General features: G+C 36.4%; 1 long non-coding RNA gene across 1 annotated transcript; it reads right to left on the bottom strand.

Annotated features, from left to right (window-relative positions):
* Nucleotides 1–206: 206 nt before the first annotated feature.
* Nucleotides 207–22,854, bottom strand: LOC306643284. The gene is made up of 3 exons (XR_013758874.1): nucleotides 22,722–22,854; nucleotides 2,124–2,284; nucleotides 207–415 (listed from the first exon to the last, which is right to left on the bottom strand). It is a non-coding gene; the product is annotated as an uncharacterized lncRNA (long non-coding RNA).
* Between the last annotated feature and the right edge of the window lie 764 nt (nucleotides 22,855–23,618).

The following is a 23,618-nucleotide window of genomic DNA, read 5'->3' as shown; positions in this document are numbered from 1 at the left end:
CTGTTTACCTGGTTTTTTATCTTGTGCTCAAGTAGAAAAATTGGACATCTGCTTCATTCCACAACAAAGCAAACTGGTTTCCTGGTTTCTATTTTTTAAATTTTTAATTAAAAAAATTTTTCTTTTTTTATTATTATTATTGTTTTTTTTTTTTTTTACTTTTTCTCTTCCTGGAACCACCACCCCACACACTTTTCACTCCAAAACTCACCATCATGATGGTACATACCACTTAAGAAAAATACCTAGCAACGCGTGGGTTCTTTCTTGCATATCAACTCCTTGAGTCTGTAGATTGCCGATTCACCCTTGGACTTGACCACTTCCATAACTGGGACTTGACCACTTCCATAATTGCCTGAGCCAATTTCTTATAATAAACCTCTTCAGTTTTGTTTCTCTGGAGACCCCTTGACTAATATAAAAGGCATAGTTTCAGATATGTATTTTGAGCAAAAAATAACTTTTATTTCTAACATTAAAGGAGCCCCCTACGTACACACAAATGTTCAGGAATGTCCCCTAAGTACATATATAAATTTGATGCTCAGAGTTAATAGTGAACAAATGTATGGCTCATTAGTTTTGCTTAGAAAATAAACATGAGTTATTACTCTTGATTCCAATATCTGAGAAAAAGTTGAAATGGGATTATGTGCAAACGATTCATTGGTACTTATTACAACAATGATGATGATGATCAGTATTATCTATAGTGCTCATATCTTGGGTTGCATGATTCGTAGCTCTTGCACATTTTTGGAAGTTTTGGGCAATATTTCTAGGTCATGTTGCTAGAGAGTATTTTCAGTATGTCAAAGTGCTGGTCAGATTATTTAACAGATTATTATTATTTTCTTCAGCAGGAATGGGTCAAAAATCTTTGTTTAAAAACTGAAGAAACAACAACAATAGTTGGCACTAACGTGCTTCTTCTTAACCCTTGGCCTTCATGAGAATAAATGAGTATTAAACTGAGATAAAACAGAAGTGGAAATAGGTTTAGAAACAGGCACTACTGCTATTGCATAATAGTTGTAAATGCTCATAGGATTAGATGTGCTTTTTATTGCAGGAGGTCTGGGGGCATTGTCTGCTGTGCCTGCTCTTTATGGAGCAGCAACCGTGAGGAAGGAGTTTCAAATGTTTGGTTTCTTAGAGCTCACTCAAAAGAGATATCTCCAGTATGTGAGGTCATTTCTTACCTAAAGGATTGGTTTGTCTCCACACCCATGAAATCACATTTTCTTTGCTGACATTGCCACTTTACATTTATTTTGTGTGTGATGTAGACAAATGTCTGGCAGGAGCTGGAAGGAGGCCATTGACACTTTATGAAGGAGGCAGTTCTACTACCTAAGTGCCAACTGGTCCCTCTGACTTGTGGCCCTAGTTTTCTCACTGCCTCGGTCCTTTAGAACTGGTCTAGGATCTGGTACACAGACTAATTTTTTAGCCTTCTCCTATGAGCAAGAAAGAAAAACTAAGAAGTGTTCCTCATTTGACTTGTTCCTCTATCCCATAGTCCATGGTGTTTCCATGGTGATAGGATATTTTCAAATGGTTTAATTCTCATTTTTCACCACTCCTTAAGTCATTAAGGGTCAAGTATTTGTTCCAATAAGAGATGTTTAAAACCTTAATGAACCACAAATTTTATATGTTGTTAACAACTACAAAGATTTATATAATGTCTTTGGAATTTAGTCTTAAAAGCCTGTTTCTTTCACACAACACAGGCCTGTCAGGTCAGGCTCATTCCTGTGAGCAGTCCTTCATCTTTTGTGCATGTGTGAACTTTGAGAAAAATGTTCTCAGCTAAGCTCTTAGTCTAATAAGCACCTCTCAGGTCCTGATTCTTGCTGGTTTTGCCTCTGGCTATTGTGATCAGGAATTCCTTCCTTCCTGTTTTATTTTGGAAGGATAAACCAAATTATAGCACACACTAACCACAGCTGTCAGCCATATTTGTCCTAGCTGAGCCACCTTTTCTCTGAGAGGTGGTTGTCTTATTTCTGCTCTCTATTTTCTTGGTCCAAGGCTCAGTTGTGTTTCTGTCTTCCCTTCTGCTCCCCCGGCTTCTAAGCTCCATTCCTCTCAACCCTGAACCTGTACCCTCTTACCATGTCCCAATTTAGGGCTGTTGTGGCTGAAGAATCAATAGCACCTGCTCGTCCTGGGGGTCTTCAGTGAACTGTACTAATGATGGGTTTCTAAGCTATTCCACAGTGCAGAGAGGTTTGGCGATGAGATGCTCACTCCTCCGCAGCAGGGTCAGGTCTCACTGTGGAATAAAAGTTTTGAATTCCAAGCATGATAGGAAATAGAATATTTTAATGTTAGGACATTCATGCAAGGCAACAACTAAACTCAAGGTAAAATTATTTAGAAGTAGGAACTAACAGGTTTGCATGAACACACTCTTAAGACCGAAAGAATTATGGGAATTGTTTAAAAATAAAAAATGCCAATAAAAATAATCTGAAATAAAAGATGGGATTTAAACCATCAGGACAAAAATTAAGTAGCCATATAAATTAAGCAAATATAAGCTAAGACTAAAGAAATTTCCCCAACCCTTAAAAAAAAAAAAAAAAAAACAGTCACTTAGGATATTTAGGTGTGACCTCTTTGAGAAAGTGGCTTTGCCATTTTCTCAGGGTGAGCAAACTCTCCAAGCTGTAAGCTTTGGTTTCCTATGTTTTCTTCACTATTTTAATGTTTTTCAACATAATCAGTGTAATTACAGTTACACAAGTCATAAGTACAACCAGAGCTGTAGGTTACTAAGGAGAGAAATTCTGTGTATTTGATTTAAAAAATTTAAATGATGATTCCTATATGCTAGGTTGATTAATATATTCTTTTAATAATTAAAAATATCCTTCTATTCACTGCAAATATACATCTGCTATACTGCTAAAGCAGAAATACTTTGCATTCGACATAGAAATCTTTTCTATACCAAGAAGGTAAAATACAAGCTGTGCTTTACATTTGAATGTGGGGCAGTTAAAATTATTTGATTCCTTCCTTTTGCTACCCTGCCTATTAAAAATCTCTATCATAACATATATTTGCAGTCAGAGGTAAAATAAAATGCTCTCTTATTTTAGGAACTTGTATCAATATTTTAGGAACTTGTATCAATGAAGATAAAAGACTAAAGCCTCTTTTTTTGGCTGATAACAAAGATCTCTTTCTTAAAACGTGCTGCAGGTGAACTCTTATTTTGATATTCATCCAGGCCCTTCCCAATTGACCCATAGTTCATTTCCCTCCAAACATTTCTTTTTTGTGTGTTTGCAGTTGACACATTCTTTGAAAAACTCAGGTTGCAGAAAATGCTGTGCTTGATCAGGCAAATGGATTAAAAGAGGGAGTGGCAGCCAAGACTGTCTGCTTTGACAAACTGCAGAGATTTTTGCGACTCAGCAGTTTCCTCTCTAGTAAAAGAAGCTGTATCTTAAAGGAGAAGATAAATCATGAAGAGACAGGAGATTCGTGTAAAAATTAACTGTGTGTTACAGACGCTGACACAGCGACTGCTTTTTTGATCAGTTCTTAAAGATAGGTTATTTCTCAAAATGTTCCACTTTTCTGTCACCATTTTCTTCAGGTACTACTGCATCCCTGGCCTCTTCCGTCTATGGCTGCTAGGCAAATGTCTAGGGCGTTGGCCTCAGGAATGCAGTTCCTGAGTCTGTCAGTACCGGTTCTTACTGCTCTTCTATTTCTTCCAGTCCTGATGTCCTGCCACCACAGACTAGCTAAAAGCTGATAAGGTCACAAATCTCTGGCTATTGCTGCCTCTCTTTCCTGGGTTGGCCTTTTCAGCGAGGTTAGCCCCATCATCCCCATTTCCCGTTCTTCTCTAAAGAAGAAGCCAGGATGCTGACTAAAAAATTAAGTTATTATTAATCTCAGGTCAGACTGTCCTATGTACAACATGCAAAGACAGTTCAGGTGCTGCTAAGCCTTCTACTTGTGCAGGTCTTTAATTTTTAATTTTTTTCTTTTCTTTCTTTTTTTTTGGTACTGGGGATTTAACCCATGGACACTTTACCACTGAGCTAAATCCCGAGTCCTATTTTCATTTTTTTAAATTTGAGACAGGATCTTACTAAGTTGCTTAGGGCCTTACTAAGTTGCTGAGACTGGCCCCCAACTTGGTGATTGTAATGTACAAAGCTGCTCCCCCACCTTTCCATTTCAGCCATTTCCCCGCCTCCCAACCACTTGTCAATCCTGTGAACATCCTAGCTAGCTATTGGTTCATCAGTCAGCTTGCAAGTATCCTTCTCCGTTATTGGTTCCCTGTTAGCCTGCAGAATTCAACTGCTTCACAGTAGCTACCCCGCCATCTTTTCTCATCTTTCTCTCTCTCCTTCTCACTTTCTTTCTCCTCCTTGCTTTCCACTCTCTCTAGTGCACGCCCTTTCTCTTTCCCTTTCTTTTCCTCTCATTTTCTCTCTTACCCTGCAGGGAGACACTGTTTGCTTAATAAACTCCCTTATGTGATTTCCCGTGTCTGGCGTGGTTTCCGTGGGATCCCTTACAGTGATCCTCCTGCTTGAGCCTCCAGAGCTACTGGGATTCCAGGTGTGCACCGCCACACCCAGACAGATCTTTGAATCTTATGGAGAATTTTCATATACAAATGATCTCTTGTAGAATCCTCAAAATACTCTTATGAGTTGGATCTGATTCCCATGTTCCAGAGACTTAGCCGCATGAAGGGCTACTCAGTGGTAGATCTCAAACCCACATCTAGAGACTGCATTCTAGTGCATCTGGAGAATGAACATTTTTGTTTTGTTTATTTTTCAGGGTATTTTAAGTAGGTATCATATCTCAAAGATCAAGAAAAAAAATGGAGAGAAGAGAGGGAAAAGGGTTTTTCTGATAAGTGGCAAATTATAAGCACCGGCTGTATGAAGATGCATTTGAATAAAAAAATACATTTACTATTTCTTTTAGAATCACTGTTAGCTTCCTGCTAGCTGAAAACTCTTGACCTTGTATGGCCAATTCCTCATTGCAGCAAGAGAATTAACTCCAGGTATATGCCAAGGAAGCTGCTGTACCTCTCCACCAAGGAACAATGTCATCTCAACTTCTTCTGTCCTGTGGCTAGGTGACCACAGTCCTGCCCCTGGTATGAAAGCTGGCTGTTTTGGGGATTTCTCCTTCCTGCCCTCCTTGGGCTGTGTACGGTGTCATAGATAGCAAATGATCCATCTCCTACTCAGGATTGCACCCTATATGTCAGGTTTAAATAGGAAGTCTTTCCTTGCATATTGTCTGGGCAACCACGATTACCCATTCTTGCACATCCCCCTGAGATTGCAGACCAGATTTTGTTTCCAATTTGTTAAATTCTAGTGGAAGGTTACTTATCTGAATCAATGAGCATTAACACCTTGAAATTATCAAATAAATTCAAATCAGTGTAATCCGTTATTAGAAATTAAATCAGTCCATGGGCTTATGATAAGACTGAATACAATAAGAAAATTAAAAGCTTTTGGACAGTTTTCAAAATGAATTGCTTGCAGTTTCACACTCAGATACAGCTAAAACATAAATTGCACATGTGTAAACTGTGGTTCATGGTCCCCAGCAGACACCAGCATTTCCATAGAAACTTTGTGCAGACCCTAGAACTTCCAGGCTCTGGATCTGTATCCCTGGTGTTTGCTACAATCTCCCATGGGACATGTAAAACCTGTATTTGTAAATCATTCAACAGTTGATTCTGATAGTCAAGATCTTCCTTTTCAAGAATATATGTTGATTCCTATTTGGAAAAAAGGAGAAATTAAAAACAAACAAGCAAAGACATCTTGAGGGAGTTAACACTTATCTCTTGTATTGTGTGGTTTGCAAAACAGTTATTACTGCGTGAAATTCCCCTTTTTTTAATTTATTCTCGATTTTCACTATCACATTCACTCCATGAAAGCAGAAATATTCTTTCACTTTGAACTAAAGATTGTTGAATGAATAAAAACAACTTATCCATTTTTTGTACATAAATACATACAGATCTAGTATAATAAGTGATTTTAAAATCCCCAAACCACAATGAATGAATTAGATATAAGTCTGGTCCTCCTCACAACTCCAGTGTTGGTTATTTTCAAGTGATCACTTAGTCAAGTAACATTGATTGCCAATATATCAGGATCTTATTAGGTATTGCTGTGAATATTAAAAAATGCAGTAACATTCTTCTTGCCTCAAGGAATTTATTATCTTGTAAGAACAAATAAAGTGCATCCACTGAAACTACTCCCCCAAATGATTGGTCCTCTAATATATGAATAAAACCACTGAATCTTTGGCATATTCGCTAGCGACACCACAATTTGACACATACATTTTGGTAGAGTCAAGTATTTTGAACAGAATATAAATATCCATTACCAAGTTTTCCCACTTAAGATGCTACAGTCACTATAGTCGAAGAGCCCTTGGCTCTTTTGATGGCATTGTTGGTTATGTCTTCTAGGTTCCTCCACCATAACATCTTTTGCCATATTGTAATTCACTGACCCCTCATGGCTACCATGAAACGATCAGTGAGTTAAGTTTTCATTTCTAAGGCCTTAACTGAGGCCTGGATTCATCTAATGACCTGAGAAGTTCACTTGGTACAGGATAGGTGAAAATTCCACTTTGTCAGCACAACTTAGATGGTATCAAAATAAATATGAGTCACGTAATTTCAGCGTTTGAAGGTGGGGTTTAAGAAACTAGAAAAGAAGCTTTCCTCAGTAGCAGCCCTGAGACAGCAGCCGCCTTGTGGGAATGAAGAGAATCCCACCCTCCCGACTCTGGAATTTCAGGGACCACCACCAGCCTGCCAGGTTCTAGGGCCCTCAAGCCAAGGGAGAACTTCTTTTCCCCTGTCAGTATTCTCGTGCAGCATGAAACAAACACCTCTTTTGTGAATCCTGCAGTCTCAGACAGATCAAAGATTTCAAGAGGAGGTGTTGCTGGACAGTTTCATTGCTTGGGGCTAATTATTCATGTGAGAATACACCCAGGAAAGTTGCTAAGCAGGTTTGCTGGCTGCTTGGTGGATACTTTTAAAGAGATATTGCCACATTCGAATAGAGAATTAATTTTATATAAAAATGATACACAGAGAGGACAGTGAAGAGACAAGTTACCCTGTGATGAAGTAAATGCAACTTCTTTTAATTGTCATCCTTAAAAACTTCTGTTTAAAAACAAACCGATGAGCATAACAGCTGTGTACCAAACATGCCATTCAAAAGGCAGATTTAAACTTTTTTATAGGTAGTATTTTTAAGCTATGAGTGAGTGGAGATAAGTTGGAAATATGCCATATGTTACTGTGGGAAAATCATGATAAAATATTACTCAATAAACTTGGTTGCAGACTCTGCATACACATGCTTGCACATACAACCATAAACAACCTTCTTAATTATAAAAACCAAAGGATAATACACACATGATTCCTCACTTATTATTCTTTCCTGAGTGAAAGATGCTTTGACAAAAAAATGAGTTAAGGAAGAAATCCTTTCACAACCAACCATTTCAATTAGCTCTCTGGGAACTTTGAGTTGGCAGGAATTCTATACTCATATATCTCTTTCCCAAATCTTAAAAGGAGAGATATAATTTAAAAAAAAAAAAAAACATGAAGAAATTAATAACTTGACGTGATTTAAAGATTCATGGCTTGGCTCTCTCTAACAGCATTGGGCTATCTGTGGCCTCTATGTGTCTCCATTGCTCATGGTTTTTTATTTGTTTTGAGAACATAGCCTGGTGCCTGAACTCAGGAAGTTTCTAGAGAATGGTTTGTTGAATAAATTGTTAACTACCCCATTACTCCTGAGACTTTTTTTTTTTTTTTTTAATGAAGCAGATCTCAGGGTGGATTTAATATTTGAATATTCTTTAGGTTTCTTTTGAAAACATAAGGTATGTGAAAATCTATCAAATGTAGTTATAAAGCCTATGGTAGAGTGAAAAATAGAATGATTTGAGGGATGTAAGAAGGACTTCATCACTTCCCATTAAAATGCTATCAAAGCTGGGCATGGTGCTGTAATACCAGCAGCTTGCGGGGCTGAGGCAGGAGGTTTATGAGTTCAAAGTCAGCCTCAGCAAAGCAAGACCCTATCTCTAACATAAGACACAAAAAAGAGCTGGGGATATGGCTCAGTGTTTGAGTGCCCTGGGTTCAATCCCTGGTACCAAAAATAGATGAATGAATGAATAAATAAAGAAACAAAAATAACCAAAATAATCCTGCTACCAGTTCAGGGATTGGGAATGTAGATCAGTGGTAAAGCACTTGCCTAGGATGTATGAGACCCAAGGTTTGAACACCAGTACTGTAAAAAAATCTACTGATAAAATATTATACATTTAAATAGGGTGATGAATAACATGTGTTTGCTATCTACCATATCCAAGTGACTTACTTTGCATAAATATTATCACATTTAATTGTTGGAAGAAGACCATAAGGTGTTATTCTGACCTTTTTTTTTTTTTTTTTTTTTTTTTTTTGTGGTACCAAGAATTGAACCCAAAGGTGCTTAACCACTGAGCCACATCTCTAGCCCTTTTTATTTTATTATTTTTATTTAGAGACAGGGTCTTGCTAAATTGCTTAGGGCCCTGCTAATTTGCTGAGACTGCCTTTGAACTTGTGATCCTCCTGTTGGAATTACAGGTGTGTACCACTGCACCTGGCTTATTCTGCCCATTTTTCAGAGGTGAAGAAACTTTGACTCAGAGAAATTTCCTAGTTAATAAGTGAGGGAGAAGACAAGAGTTCAAAATGGGGACTGTGTGACTCTAAAGATAGTAACGTATTAGCATTTTTAGTCATTTACCTCTTAGTATGAATTACTTTTTCAGATTTATTTCCTGCTGAATATAATATACAATTTCCTCTGAGAATGGGAAGCTTGAGGAGATGACAGAAGGCTGGACAATTTTAAAGGAGTTAAGAATAGAAATCTGGGGCACTATGGTGATGTTTGATAAACAGAAAGACTTCAAGATGCTTGATGTGTTTGGATTTTGTGTTGGGGTTAAGAACAACTTATGGGAAAGAAAGGAAATGCTGAGGGGAAGAAAGGAAGGTAAAGAGTTTTCTTTAGATTTTGAACATATTTGATTTTAATAATGTGACATGGAGCAGTAGTCCATATGTAAATAGGAAGGTGCTGTTGAATGTATCCTTATTTTGGAAATTATTTCTAGCTTATGTTGGTTAACTTAAACAAATATATCATAGTCTTGAGTGTTTATAAAATTCAGTTCATCTCTTCATACTTACATGAGGAAGTAAATGATGATTAAGAAGAATATGAGTAAAAATGGTTTTGGACACCAGACTGGAATTTTCTATGCTTGGGGCCAAGGATAAGTGTAGTCCCACCTCTTCAACATTGGATTCTGGAAATAAGGCCGCAGGCTCACCCACTCCTTTAATAGGCCCATGGGTGTAATATAATGCCTGCATTTCTTTTGTGCACATCTCTTGATAAAGAAACAGTTGCAAATGCCTCTCATTTCTCAGTAATCCCTGGTTTGTTTCTGCAAAACAAATTTTAATATGGTAACTAAAGGTATGTACCAAGTGGTAACAAATTAGACCTCTGTCCTCCAACCATTAGCCACTATCTTTTGCTAGTGACTCCAAAATTAAAGGTAATGCAAAGAATGGGTGGACTTGAAGGCAGCTGTCAGCGGTAAAGAGTACCCACTGCAGAAGGAGGATCTACCTGGTTGCAGTAGGGTGCGACCACTCACTGGCTTTCCAACCTCACCTATGTTACTTGATGTAGACTGGTGTTAAGTAGCTCACCTGCATGCTGCAGCAATAATTCTATCAAGCTCATGAGCTTGTTGTGAAGAATCAAGAGGGTGATTTCTGTAAGATGCTTACTATGTAGTGGGCTCTCAATCAATATTGTCTTTTTTTCCTCTAGAAGTGGATTTTGAAGTTCTAATTGACCTTCAGTTCACATTCTAGTTAATGTTCCTAGGTAAAAGTCCTTTCGTATTACTACTACTTTTTTTTTAATTTTAAAATTATTTTTATTTAGCTTTTAATTTTTTATAGACTGCATTTTGATTCATTGTACACAAATGGGGTACATAATTTTGTTTCTATGGTTGTACACAATGCAGATTCATACCATTCATGTAATCATACATGTACGTAGGGCAATGATGTCTGTCTCATTCCACCATTTTTCATACCCCCTCCCTCTCATTTTCTTCTACATATTCTAAAGTTCCCCCATTATTCTCTCATTGCCCACCCCTACCCCCATTATATATCATCCTCCACTTATCAGGGAAAACATTCAGCCTTTGGATTTTTGGGCTTGGCTTATTTCACTTAACATGGTATTCTCCAATTCCATCCATTTATTTGCAAATGCCATAATATTATTCTTCTTTGTGGCTGAATAGCATTCCATTGTGTATATATACCACAGTTTTCTTATCCATTCATCTGTTGAAGGGCATTTAGGTTGGTTCCACAATCTAGCTATTGTGAACTGAGCTGCTATAAACATTGATGTAGCTGTGTTACTGTAGTTTTCTGATTTTAGGTCCTTTGGGCATAAACCGAGGAGTGGGATAACTGGGTCAAAAGGTGGGTCCATTCCAAGTTTTCTTAGGATTTTCCATACTGCTTTCCAGAGTGGTTGCACCAATTTGCAACTCCACCAGCAATGTATGAGTGTGCCTTTTTCCCACATCCACGCCAACATCTATTATTGTTTGTATTCTTGATAAAAGCCATTCTAATTGGAGTAAGATGAAATCTTAGAGTTGTTTTAATTTGCATTTCTCTAATTACTAGAGATGTTGAACACTTTTTCATATATTTATTAATTGCCTATGTGTCTTCTTCTGCAAGTGTCTGTCCAGTTCCTTGGCCCATTTATTGATTATATTGTTCTTTGTATTTTTGTTATAAAGTTTTGTAAGTTCTTTATAAATTTTGGAGCTAGGTGCTCTTTCTGAAGTGCATGTGGCAAAGATTTTCTCTCAACTCAAAATGGATCAAAGACATAGGAATTAGACCAGAGACCCTACACCTAATAGAAGACAAAGTAGGCTTGCATCTTCATCATTTTGGCTTAGGATCAGAATTCCTCAATAAGACTCCCAAAGCACAAGAAATCAAAGCAAGAATCAATAAATGGGATGGACTCAAACTAAAAAGCTTTTTCTCAGCAAAGGATACAATCAAGAATGTGAAGAGAGAGCCTACAGAGTGGGAGAAAATCTTTGCCACACGTATTACTACTTCTTAAACCCAGGGTTAAATCTGAAATTTATGCAAACTTCTAGCACAGATTTGATGGCAAAACATGAAGAGAGAAGTTGGGAAGTAATTAGAAAATTGACCAAATTGGAATCACTTTCCAATATTGTTTGTTTCTTGCACATACAGGGATTGCTAATTTACTTGCTTTTTCTATGATTTTTCAGGAAATGAGAAGGAATAGGACAAATTTTGCCTAGGGAGTTAGGCTTAAATATAGCTCATCCCTGGTGACTCAAATTTGGGAAATTGCAATATAGGGAAAATTATTCTCCTGAAAATTAGTATCCAAGGACATTGCAATTGACCTTACTGAAGGCTCTTGTAAGTAAAAACAAAACGAAACAAACAAACAAAAATAGAATTTTTTAACACAAAATCTCTCACTTATTTGTTCATTTCTAGAATATGCTAGAAAGGCCCCCAGCTTGCAAATGCTCTTTCTTTGAGAAGACCTGAAAAGAAGAGGGAGCCATGGGAACATCCTGTTGCTTAGTTGAAGATTTCATAATCGCCAGTTAAATCTGTAGGCATCATTCTGAATTCCTGCAAACACTCAATGGGCCTGATGCTCCACCTGCCCATCCTACTTAAATGCAGTATTTATGGATCTGAATAATTGCTAAAATGTATTTTAATAGAATAATTTTGTCATCCGATGCCAAGTAGATTGTCGTAAGTGCCATTGCTAGTTTGGAATTTAGGGCTTTATTTATTTTTGTGGCCTCTCTGTAATTGTCATGTATGTTATTCATGCCTGTTTCATGGCTCAGGCATCAAGCAATGATCATTCTGTGTTTATGTGAACAGGCTATTTATACTAATAGGACAAGAAGATTGCAAACCCAAGTCATGACTAGATGACACTGAATCACAACATTATGGTAGATTTTACTTCCTACATAAACTTTATGTGTACCAATATTAATTAGCCTATATTCTTCTATCACATATTAATAAAATAATGGAGAGGGCAGACTGGGAGTTTCAAGGCAGTGGGCAGGATGGGGAAGGAGGGAACACCTGTGTCTGAATACCAGGAAAAATCCTCAAGGCAGGTATTTTGGTGAAAATAATACCAGTGTATGTATTTTATGCTCATTAAAAATAACGTGACTCTTCTGACTTGTACCATTGTCCAATATTATCCTTTCTATTTTTTCTCACAAACAAAGTTACATCAGGTGCTATTAATTTTCTTTATTCTTCAATCATGGAATATTCTTCTCAGAAAAACATTTCTGTGTATTTTCATCTCTTCATTAATCTTCTACTCCAGTTTTCTTGCCAAAATGGTGGAAGTGTTGAAACCACAAAACTATTTGAGTATATGATATAATCTTAAAGAAAGCAAAGATTAATTGTTTGAAATGATTAAAAACTACTGAGGATCAAACCAACAAATAATAGATTTCACAGACATTGAAAAAGACATGACTCTGATGAGATTCTCTAATGTGATTACAATAGGGATGGTTGGAGGTAGAACAAGCTATTGTTCATCAAACATTTCAAGAAAGTGCTATTTAATTGATAACAATGAGATGGACCACATAGTTTCACGATAGTTTCCAATTTTAATAGACATGGGCACTTGAGTGCAATGCTCCAGTGTATTCAGTATCAACCGAGGGCAGTGCTGGAATTAATGAAGGGTACTTACAAGTGCCTAATTTAAATTCTGCAGTACATTAAGTAGTACAGAAAATTATTTTTAAAGGGACAAATACTCTGACTCTATTCTATAACCTAGATAAATATTTTCATAATTTGATCAATTTAGAGTTTAAATGAATTGTTGAAATTTACCTAACAAATCTGCTTATAAATACCACCATAGCCATCACTTCCACCCACTCATCCCACCCAATAATGTAAGGTCCATGAAGCAGTGAGCATGAAGGACCCAGAACACATATTAGGCCTTCAAAGTATTTTGTTTGAAATCACTAGTTAATGAATGAGTTACTGATTACACAGGTAAAGACTAAGCTAAGTTTGTGGAAGTAAGGAAAAAATAAACAGTAAACTAAAATAGTACTGACTGTATTACAGCAACTTTCATTTTATTATTGACCGCGATTCAGTTCAACTGGAAATAATTTTCAGATCAAACTGTAATTTTAGGGTACATTCATATTCTTCTCTTATTGCTATCAAAAACATCTTTTCTCTTTAATTCCTCTTTTTTTCCAAAGAGTATCATTCTATTTAATTTGCAGGATCCTTACGTTACCGCTTAATCAATCCTATTTTCAAAATACCATTTGAAGAAGATGGTTTTTTTAGACAGAAAATTTCATATTGGATACTTTAAAAGATGCTTCATAAAGACAGAGAAAATGACAAATATCCTTTTGCAAATATTCTGTAAATGATATTATTTAAGGTACTGCTGGCACTCTGTACCCACAGCTTCCACCTCTGGGTCCTGGAACCAATGTCCCATAATATCAACGGACAATCTGTACTTCTATTACATTTGTGTAATTAACATAGTTAATTTACTTTCAAAAGATGAATTCATCATTTTCCCCACATCAAAATCATATTTTTCACGTACTTTTTATAAAGATCTATGATTTTCAGCAACTAGACTTCTGTGATTTAGAAACAACTTTTTTTCTTTTTCTTCTCTGGTTTTGTTAACTGGTTTTTAGTCATTTTTATAATAGAAGCAAATATTCGCTCTCATAAGATGGTATTCATGAAGTAGTTAGAATCAACCATGACAATAAGTATGATCTTTACAAGTTTCATTTATCAAAATTATAATAGTGTAGTTACTAAATAAAACCAGGAGAAGAATATTTTACAATTTCAGAAGACAGCCTACCAAGTGTATTACTTAGGGAATTTTATGGTTAAACTTTTGCCCAAAGCTTTCTGTAAAAATTTTAAAATAATTATTGAATAATATTTGGTAATGCATAATAAGATGAAAAGACAGAGAGCATTAGTTCTAACCAAAGTTAATCTTTCTATCCATAATGAGCTTATATTTACAAATCATATTATATCCCTTTGGTCAGCAGCAACCCACCCTTCCTTTTTAAAGTCCATCTGGAGCCAGAGAGCAATTACAAAGTCAAACCAGAGCTGTAATATGGCTCAGGACCTGTCCTCCTGCTCACCTCTTCCTTCACTTCTGGAGTTATCACTCAGACTTGTGGTGTCAGTTCTCCCTTTTATGCCAAAGATTCACAGAGACATTCCCTACCAGGTCCTCTTATCTTGTTACTATGCTTGTGTTTCCATCTTTTGACTGATGGGACGTTGTCACCCCCAGAACTCTGTACCCATACAAGGTCAGCCACACTCAAGGAGAAAACTGCACTTATGTCTTCCCACTCCTCTGACCGCAGATTCCTCTGTGTACATATAGGTCAGGATGATACCAGACAGCCTGTTAAAGACTCGGTGACCTCACACCTCTTCCTTCTCTACGTAGATGGAACTTAAAACCATTTTGAGCATCTTCCTCTTTCCTTCTACATTTCCGAGCCTTACTGAGAGTTACCTTCCATCAGTCTCCCTTTTTCATGCCCATTGCCAGAATCTAAGCCCCAGTCTCTTTTTAATTCAGCCTTTTCTGAAAAATCCTGTCAGAGTCTACTTATCATATCATTTTCCTGCCATATCCAGACAAAATTATAGCTATACACACACAGGGCAGAGTCAGGCACACAAAAATGAGGCAGCATTTTCTTCCAATTACAATCTTAAATTCGTATTCGTGTAAGAGCAAAACAAACTCTACCAAGCCAATTTCCGGTAAAAATGTTTAAATTACACAATTTCTGAGTCATTGCAAGTTTTAATTACACAAATTTCACCATGTTAAGGGACAGTCTCCTGTCCTCATGGTCATTTATCTTCCTAGGTAGCATATGAATTGAAGGGCAAAATTTGAGGTGGTTTGGCATTCATGGAGTGGGCTGCACATTTTCAGCAAGGTCTGCATACACTGACTTCAACAGAGACAACAACTCTTGTTGGTTCCCCAGACCTGACCTTCCCATTAAAAACAGTACAGAACAGCTTTACAGGAACAGCTGAAGGATAGACGTTTGGTAGAAGTTAAGTCTAGAGGACACATTATATCAAGAATATTTCACCAACAAACACAGATTTATTTGAGATGACCTGAATCTACTTTGCAAAGAAACTTTTAGCTCCTGTTGAATTTTTATTAACCCTTCTACCATACATTATTACCCAGTTTTGCCCAAAAAATCGGCAGGCCTTCTGACCTTCTGCTAGCAGGTAATTTTTATTTCTTTCCCAGGATGTTGCAGGGGCTATCTCTTTGAACTATTCAGAGGGAAGCACAGAAGTGATGTAAAAACTACTTAGCAACCCGTTTAGCAACTATTTAGCAACATGTGGATGCTAATTGGGGAAGATGAGTTGGCTTTTATTTTGAGTCCTCTGCGTATCATCCCAGGATATGTATGGCTCTGGAGTACTTAACTGGTACCATGCTAAGTATAGGACTTCTCTGCTCAGGTTAGATTCCTCAGGCAAGGGAATCAGAAACTCTGGAAATGTGGCTCAGCAATCTATATTTTAATAAACTCCAGACAATTCTGATATATGCTCAAGTATGATACCACCAACCTGAACCGCATAGGTTTTTCCTGTTATTCCTTCCCTTGTTTTTATAAATTGACTTAAGGGTTTGTGGGTGGAGAGCAGGAAGTTGACAGAGGACCTTTGTTCTCTTTTCTAATCTCCAATTATTTTTCTAGTGGGAATGGGGATTATGTTGACCAACAGCACCTTGTAGAAACAACAGTGAAATAGAATGAACTCGATTAGTGTCAATGACACAATTCTTATGTCCATTGTTAAGTACTTCACCAGTTGTGCATTTCTAAATATGTAGTTCAATTATACAACCTTAGATCCACAGGCTCATATTCTAGCTTTTAGTTTCTTAATTTAGTGTATAAACATGGTGGAAAAGAGTTTTGTTTTTGTTTTTCATTTATTTATTTTTGACAACTTGATTATTTGTAACAGGAAATTATTCAACATACAAAGATATACTATATAAAAGGAGCAGGGCCCCTTAGTTGAGCTCAATTTTCACATAAAAATGAAACATTAAAATGCGAAGTAATAGATGAAAATCTTGAAAAGGGTACATTGCCTTCTCTCCTCTTCCTAACATCACGTTGCCTTTTGTTAATAACTCAGGATGAATATGAGGAATAATCATTGCTATATTGACATGCAGTGTATTTAACTCCCTTTTCCACTTAGCAATTTCTAATCATCACTGGATGTAGAGGGAATTGATAAAACTTATTTAAAAGTGTGCAAAATAAAAGTGACCAATTTCTGAGGGATGGTGAAAAAGGAGTCTTTTCAAAGTAAAAATTGCATGAGTTTTAAATTCATTGACTTTATGATGCCCATTTAATAGCTCGGATACCTGCTGTTTCCTTATTGGTCTTTTGGTCAGTTCTTTTAAGTGAAGATTCTGATAGAAATAATTATTAAATAAGAATAAAGTCAAAATTTTTAAAATTAAGGGTCTTCGAAATTACTTGTTTCAATATTTTTAAAAAATGTTTTCTTTTGGTGGCACATGCCTGTAATCCCAGTGACTTGGGAGGCTGAGGCAGAAAGATTGCGAGTTCAAAGTCAGCCTCAGCAATGTAACATCTTAGTGAGACTCTGTGTCTAAATAAAATATAAAAAGGGCTGGGGATGCAGCCCAGTGAGTACATACCCCTCAGTTCAATCTCCAGTACCGCCCCCCCACATCTTTTCTTTTCCTTAACTTTTAAAACATCTTTAGCTATAACATGACATTTCATAAGTCTTTGATTCTTTCCAGATTTAGCGTTCTATCAAATTTTACTCACTAGAATGAGATTATATATGCAATTAGAATAAACTACTAAATGTACTTTGAAGAAATTTGCATCATTTTGCAATTGAATGTCTCACCTAATCAAAAACTTATTTAACTAAACAACTAGATTGCTTTTTCCCTTCTCAGAGAAATAATACAGAGCCTGTATTATTTGCAGGTATCCATGTCAGTCTGACTTGTCTTTGGTTAGGGATGATTCATTGAGCAAAAAAGGCCACCTTTCACTACTGAAAGGGATACTTGTTTAAACAGAACATTCTTAATCCATTTTAGTTGAAACAGGAGGCTACCTGGATAATAATTCTGAGATATATCAAGATGCATTTGAATTCATATATGTGTATATGAATTTATGCCCAAGGGTCATAGTTAGATATTACAGCATGGGGTCATTGTACAATCAAAAATGTAAGTAAGTAAGTAACTAAATAATAAATAAAGTTGGCAATAGTTTTATAATAATAAAAAGTATATAATTTTGTCATCAATGCATTGCTATTCATCATGAACTACATATGTAACTTTTTAAGAGACTTGATTTAGAATATCTTTTCCCCTTTTTCTTCTTCATCCTCCTCCTCCTCTTCCCCCTCTTCCTCGTTCCCTTCTCCTCCTCCTCTTCCTTCTTCTTCTTCTTAATATTATTATTACCACTGGCATTTGATCATGGGGATTGACCCCAGGATCTGATGCTTGCTAAGCACTGTTATTTTTTGTACATCTCCAAGTTTCACTTTTTTTTTTTTTTTTAACCCTATAGAGATAGCATGGTATTGGTTGGTTTTGCTCCAGGAAATCTTTAAAAGGAAGATTCTTTATGTTTATAAAGTGATCCTAAGTTCTCACAAGCAGCGGCTGGCCAGACAGACCAATAAATAGTTCCCATTGTAAACAAAGCAAAGAAGCTTCTGAGACACAGCTGAGTTAACAGGAAGCAGGTCACCTCTGATCTACTAGAGGTTGTTTACTGTCTCTGGCATGTATTTGACACCTTACACCTTTATTTCTATTACTCCAATGCAATGTGATCTGCCTTATGGTACTGTGATCAGTCATCAGTCTTTATAAATTAAATGTAGTCACAGTCTCCTTATATGCCAGGAACGGTATTTTGCAATATATATGTTTCTCAAGATAACTATGTATATTTACTGAAGAGAAAACCGCAGTCTATGGGAGTTAAAAAACTTGCTGAGATTTACATAGTAGTAAAAAGCAGAATCTGTCTACCTCAGTCTGGAAGCAGTGCTGTTAACCATGTGTTTTAAGGACGACTGTGGAAGATGGTGATTTTTATTTACCTTCTTATAATTTCTTTTCTCCTCAGCATTTGAAAGCAAATAGGTTATAAAAATGAAAGGAAACACTTTATCTGTGGAAGGAAAAAAATGTTTTCAAGAGGACACTGATAGAGAAGTAATTATGAACTGGTATCTGTCTTAGAGGAGAACAATGTTATTAGCAGGAGAAATAGAAATGGAGCTGAAACGGCAGATTCGGTCTTGGAAAATATTAACATAGAGACAGAAGCAGTCTAAAAATTTCCAGATCAGAGAAAGACAAAGGTGATGAGAAACAATTTGGTATGTAGCAAGTAGCTCTAGAAGATACAATGTATGTGTTAAAGACATCTGAACGAAAGAAAGAAAGAAAGAAAGAAAGAAAGAAAGAAAGAAAGAAAGAAAGAAAGAAAGAAAGAAAGAAAGAAAGAAAGAAAGAAAAGAAAGAAAGAAAGAAAGAAAGAAAAAAGAAAGAAAGAAAGAAGGAAGGAAGGAAAGGGAGCAAGCAAGCATAAGCACACACACATAAAACTATGTGGTTTAAGTGGTCTGATAAATCAGTCAGGAAAAGAAGAATTTATTTATTTAACAATAAAAATGCAAAGTGCAATGAACAGCAAGAATAGTTGGTCCAAAACAATTCTTGCCTTCACATTAGGTGTCCTTAACCAGAAGAAACATTTTTAAGGGGATACTAAGTAATGACTTTGAACTAAATTTTTATGAACTATTTTAGGAAAATACCAGAATTGCAAGTGGAGTGGGTTAGGGGAAAAAGTGGGGGAATGAAAGTATTCTAAAGATTTTTTTTTTGGGTGAAAGGGATAAATGGACAAATTGTTGGGGGACACATGGGGATTATTTAATTTATAACACAGAAATCGCAAATAATAAAGGAGAAGTACTAATTGTTTTACAACTCTGAAACATAGAAAGGTACTCATAAAGCATAACAAAAAAGTATGAGAGACTTTTTGAGTAACAGGCAAGGCATAAAGAACATTCTCCCTGTCCAGAGTCTCAAGTGGACCAAGCAGGAGACTGGTCATGCTAGGTACTCACCAGCAGGGCAGGAGCAGAAGCAGAGTATAAAATTGTCACCAGGATCAAAAGGAAGACTGCCCACCTTGATTTCCTATTTCTCATGCTGAACACAAATGTATTCACAGGCCAGCTTTTGGCATAAAGGTAAGAATAAAGTCAGAAATAGAAGAGATCTGGGTGTTTTGGTAGCTGTGTGGGGCAGACTTACCCCAGAAACTTGAGCAGACTTTTTTGTTTGTTTGTTTTGTGTGTGCGATTATTAAATTATATATTAAAGAAATAAATGTTTATGTTAGTAAAACCGCTGGATTTGGGGATCTCTTTATTAGTCTTTAATATTGACATAGCGCTAGAAGTGGGGTATGGACATCTCCGAGACAGAAAAGATGAATATTTGTTTGAGGGTAGAGAACAGGATAAAATATAGTAGGCTGGAAAGATGGTTACCTTCATTCAGTCTTTTGGGTTTAAATGCCATCTTAAAGCTAATGAGGACTACCTGTCATTTTTACTTGAATATCTAGTAGAAGTTGAAATTTAACATATCTAAAACAAAACTCTTGGATTCAGAATATATTCCAAACAGTTGATAACAGTATTACATGTGATAATTTGCAAGACAAACACATTTTCCATTGAGTTTGTCCATGTAGGTGAAGTGGTTGGAAATTCACGGAAAGATGTTGTGAGAAGGACTGGTGTAGCATAGAAGTCAGAAAAGAAATATGCTTAACAGTAAAATATTGTTTGGTTTTAAAAATCTGTAAAAATCTGTTTGGTGTTAGTTACTGGAACATGCAATCCATTATAAACAAATGAACATGGCAGTTATTTTTTTTAAGGGGTCATGTTACCAATTTAGCCAGCAGCATTCCCTGCAAAAGCAAAATTATGAGACATTAAGCAATTCTCAAGGAAAGTTAATTCTCCAACATTCACTTAAGAGTTGCCGTGGAGTATAAGACGTAATAATCTCCCAGAAGGCAAGGCCAGAGGCCCGCAGAGAATGAACCAGGGACATCCAGATGGCCCAATCAAGGCCCTATTGCATGCCAGAGCTGGCTGATGAAGGACCCCTACTCAGTACGGCATTTGCTCTAGATAATTCTCTCTGGTGTATTTCCCATGTTTCCTATTCCAAATTTAGTTTATATTGCAGTTATCCTGTTCTCGCTCTGCTACTGTTTGTTTAGGGGAGAGGGACAGGAGGGAGATAAAATATTGATTTGGTGAAGTGGCCTGTGTCCTTCAACCAGTGATCCTGAACTTTGTGCTGGATGCAATAATTGAATCAGAGTTTGGAATATCTCCCTTGGAAAGGGAACAAGCATGTTCTATTTGTGGAAAGAAATTTACATCTAAATAGTAGGTTGGATAGAGCCAAGCATTGTATCAGACTGCTAATAGTTCACCAAATTCCATTCTCCCCTTCTTCTGTGGTAATCTCTATTAAGTTGAGCATATGTTTCTTTGGCAGAGATTACATTTCCTAAGACCCTTTGCAGATGATAGTGTGACGTGATTTCATTCTTGCAAATGCAATGTGAGCCAAACTGCTAGATACCATTTTTGCTACACTTGTTTAAAGATAAGTAAAAAGCAAAGGCCCAGAGGTGGGAAAGATGTGTGATTTGAAAGAAAGAGAAGGGCTGAATTCCTGGAGTGGAAGAAGTCCGAAAAGTAGGCACAGGCCAGATCAGCTCATGGTGCAAAGTTTGGATTTTATTCTGCAAAAAAGCAATTGAGCTGAGTTATGATAAGATTTAATTTATATTTTTAGAAAGAGATCTGACCACATAGACACAGAGAAATATTTCAAAGCCTATTGCAAGTGCCCAGTAAGAGATGAAGGTTCTTGTTCTAGAATGAAGATAGTAAGTAAGATAATCAAGTCATCTTCTAGGTATATTGGGAATTATGAGTCCCATCAGCCATGCTCATGAACTACACGTAGAGTAAAAGGAGCAGAGTCAACCCAGGTGACTCCTACTTTGGGCCGGAAAAAATCTGGATGAATGGGAAGTTTAGAAGAGCAGCAGATTTGGGATATGTTTTGAAACCAAGAGTTTTGTTTTAGATATATTAAGTTTTCTACTAGATATCCAAGTAGAGCTGTCAAGTTGGTGGTTTTATATCTGGGCTTCATTAGCTTTATAATGGTATTTAAGACTGAGAAATTGAATGAGGTTATCAAATAACTATGTGTGCAGAAAATGAGTAGAAAAGAATCAAATGCTTGGTGCTGGAGTATGAAAAATTCAGAGCTCAGGAGAAAATACTAACTAGTGACATCTCCAAAGAGGAAGTATTCTGGAAGTTAAGAAAGGAGAGTGTTTCCAGAAGGAGACAATGATAGACTATATTTAATGCTACTATGCATCTGGGTTGTTGCATGTCCTGTGGCTTTTTTTTTTTTTTAATTATTATTTATCAGAAAAAAGAGGAAAAAATGACTAACACAGTCAAGTTCAAACCAGCAATACTTATAGGACTATTGTTTGGGGAAGAGAAAAAAATGTATTTCTTATAATCCCTAACTGCCTCTAATGAAGGTTGGATTTTGTTAAGACTCTTTCATTGTGCTCAGCACCCTGAGGAGCTGGTTATATTCACTCACATCTGAGCGTTATGAAAGGTTTAATTGATCAATAAAGCAAAAGAAAGGGAAGGGGAAAAAAAAAAAGAAAAGCAAAAGAAAAAGAAAAGAAAAGAAGCAGGACCTCCAGTTACATAGAACTGAATATTGACCAGTCCTCTCCCCAAAATACAACTATAAAACTGGTAAGTTTGTTTAAAAAGATTCCAGTGCTCTGGAATGTGACAAAGGCAAACAGTGAAGTGAGAGAAATACTAAATAAAACTACAGAACTTTGGGTAGAACAGTGGGCAACTGTGGTATTCTTACTTAGAGCTCTTTTCCTATCTCAGCTCAGATAATACTGTGGTTCTATCAGGGCTAGCTGGTTATGAAAACCAGTACCTTCACGGCTTGGAGGGACTGAGTTTGTTTGGAGTGGAGGTTGTAACAATTTTGCCCAACAGCAAATGGGAAAAGGTTAACATTCTCCTGGCCTGAAGTTGCAGTCCTTGTTTGGGAAGTAACAAAATGGACTAGCAAGATGCTTATCAGGAAGACAGAAATTGAGAAACTTGAAAAACATACCATAAATGCCAGATTCTGGGAGCCTGTGTGCATATGTGGTGGTGACTTGAGAAGACCAGCAGAAAGAAAAAGCCAGGAGATCTTAAAGATTATTCAAAATGAATGTGCTCCTTTAAGCAAACATGGCTCTAGCAATTGCAATGTTTGAACCCAACTTCTGTTCAATCATTGACTAATCACGAAGTTACACTAACTTCCAGTAAATTAGGTTAAAAAATAAAAACAATAAGAGTAATGCTGAGCAGAGACATCAGTGACTCTACTCCACAGGGTTTACAAATTCCTTAAATTAAATTCAGGTGTGTTAACTTCAGAAAACAGCAAACAGCAAGAATAAAAATTCTTAGAGAAAAATAAAGAAGAAATTCATAATACAGCTGTGATATCATATATTATCTAAATTGCTTGCCTTTCTAAAAAATCATAGAAAATACAAAAATAAGTATGAAACAAATGCAAATCATGCTCAGGATAAGAAGCAGTCTTTGTAAGTGGCCTCTGGACCCATGTGATATATTTAGCAAAGACTCCCAATAAGATACTACAAACATGTTTGAAGAATTGAAGGAATCAATAAACATATGTTTAAAGAACTAAAGGAAAATATGGACACAATTACTCAAAATGGGGAAATCATACCAAAGAAGAATCTGTTAGAACTAAGTGTAAGTTCAAAAATATACAAATACTCATAGGAGCATTTTTTGGTAACAGTCAGAAAACTAGAAGCAATCCAATTATCCATTAACTTGTGCAGTAGCTCAGCCAAAGTAGTATGCCCTTTAAAAAAACAAAAACAAAAACAAAACAAAGCAAAACAAAAAACTGGTAATAGCAGTGAAGTCTCCAGTTTATCACTAGGTATCAAAGTTACTGCCTCCCAGGAACTTGTGAGAT

The sequence above is a fragment of the Sciurus vulgaris genome, assembly GCF_902686455.1.
Source record: "Sciurus vulgaris genome assembly, chromosome: 13".
Lineage (NCBI taxonomy): Eukaryota > Metazoa > Chordata > Mammalia > Rodentia > Sciuridae > Sciurus > Sciurus vulgaris.
This window is presented reverse-complemented; position numbering and strand designations above follow the sequence as displayed.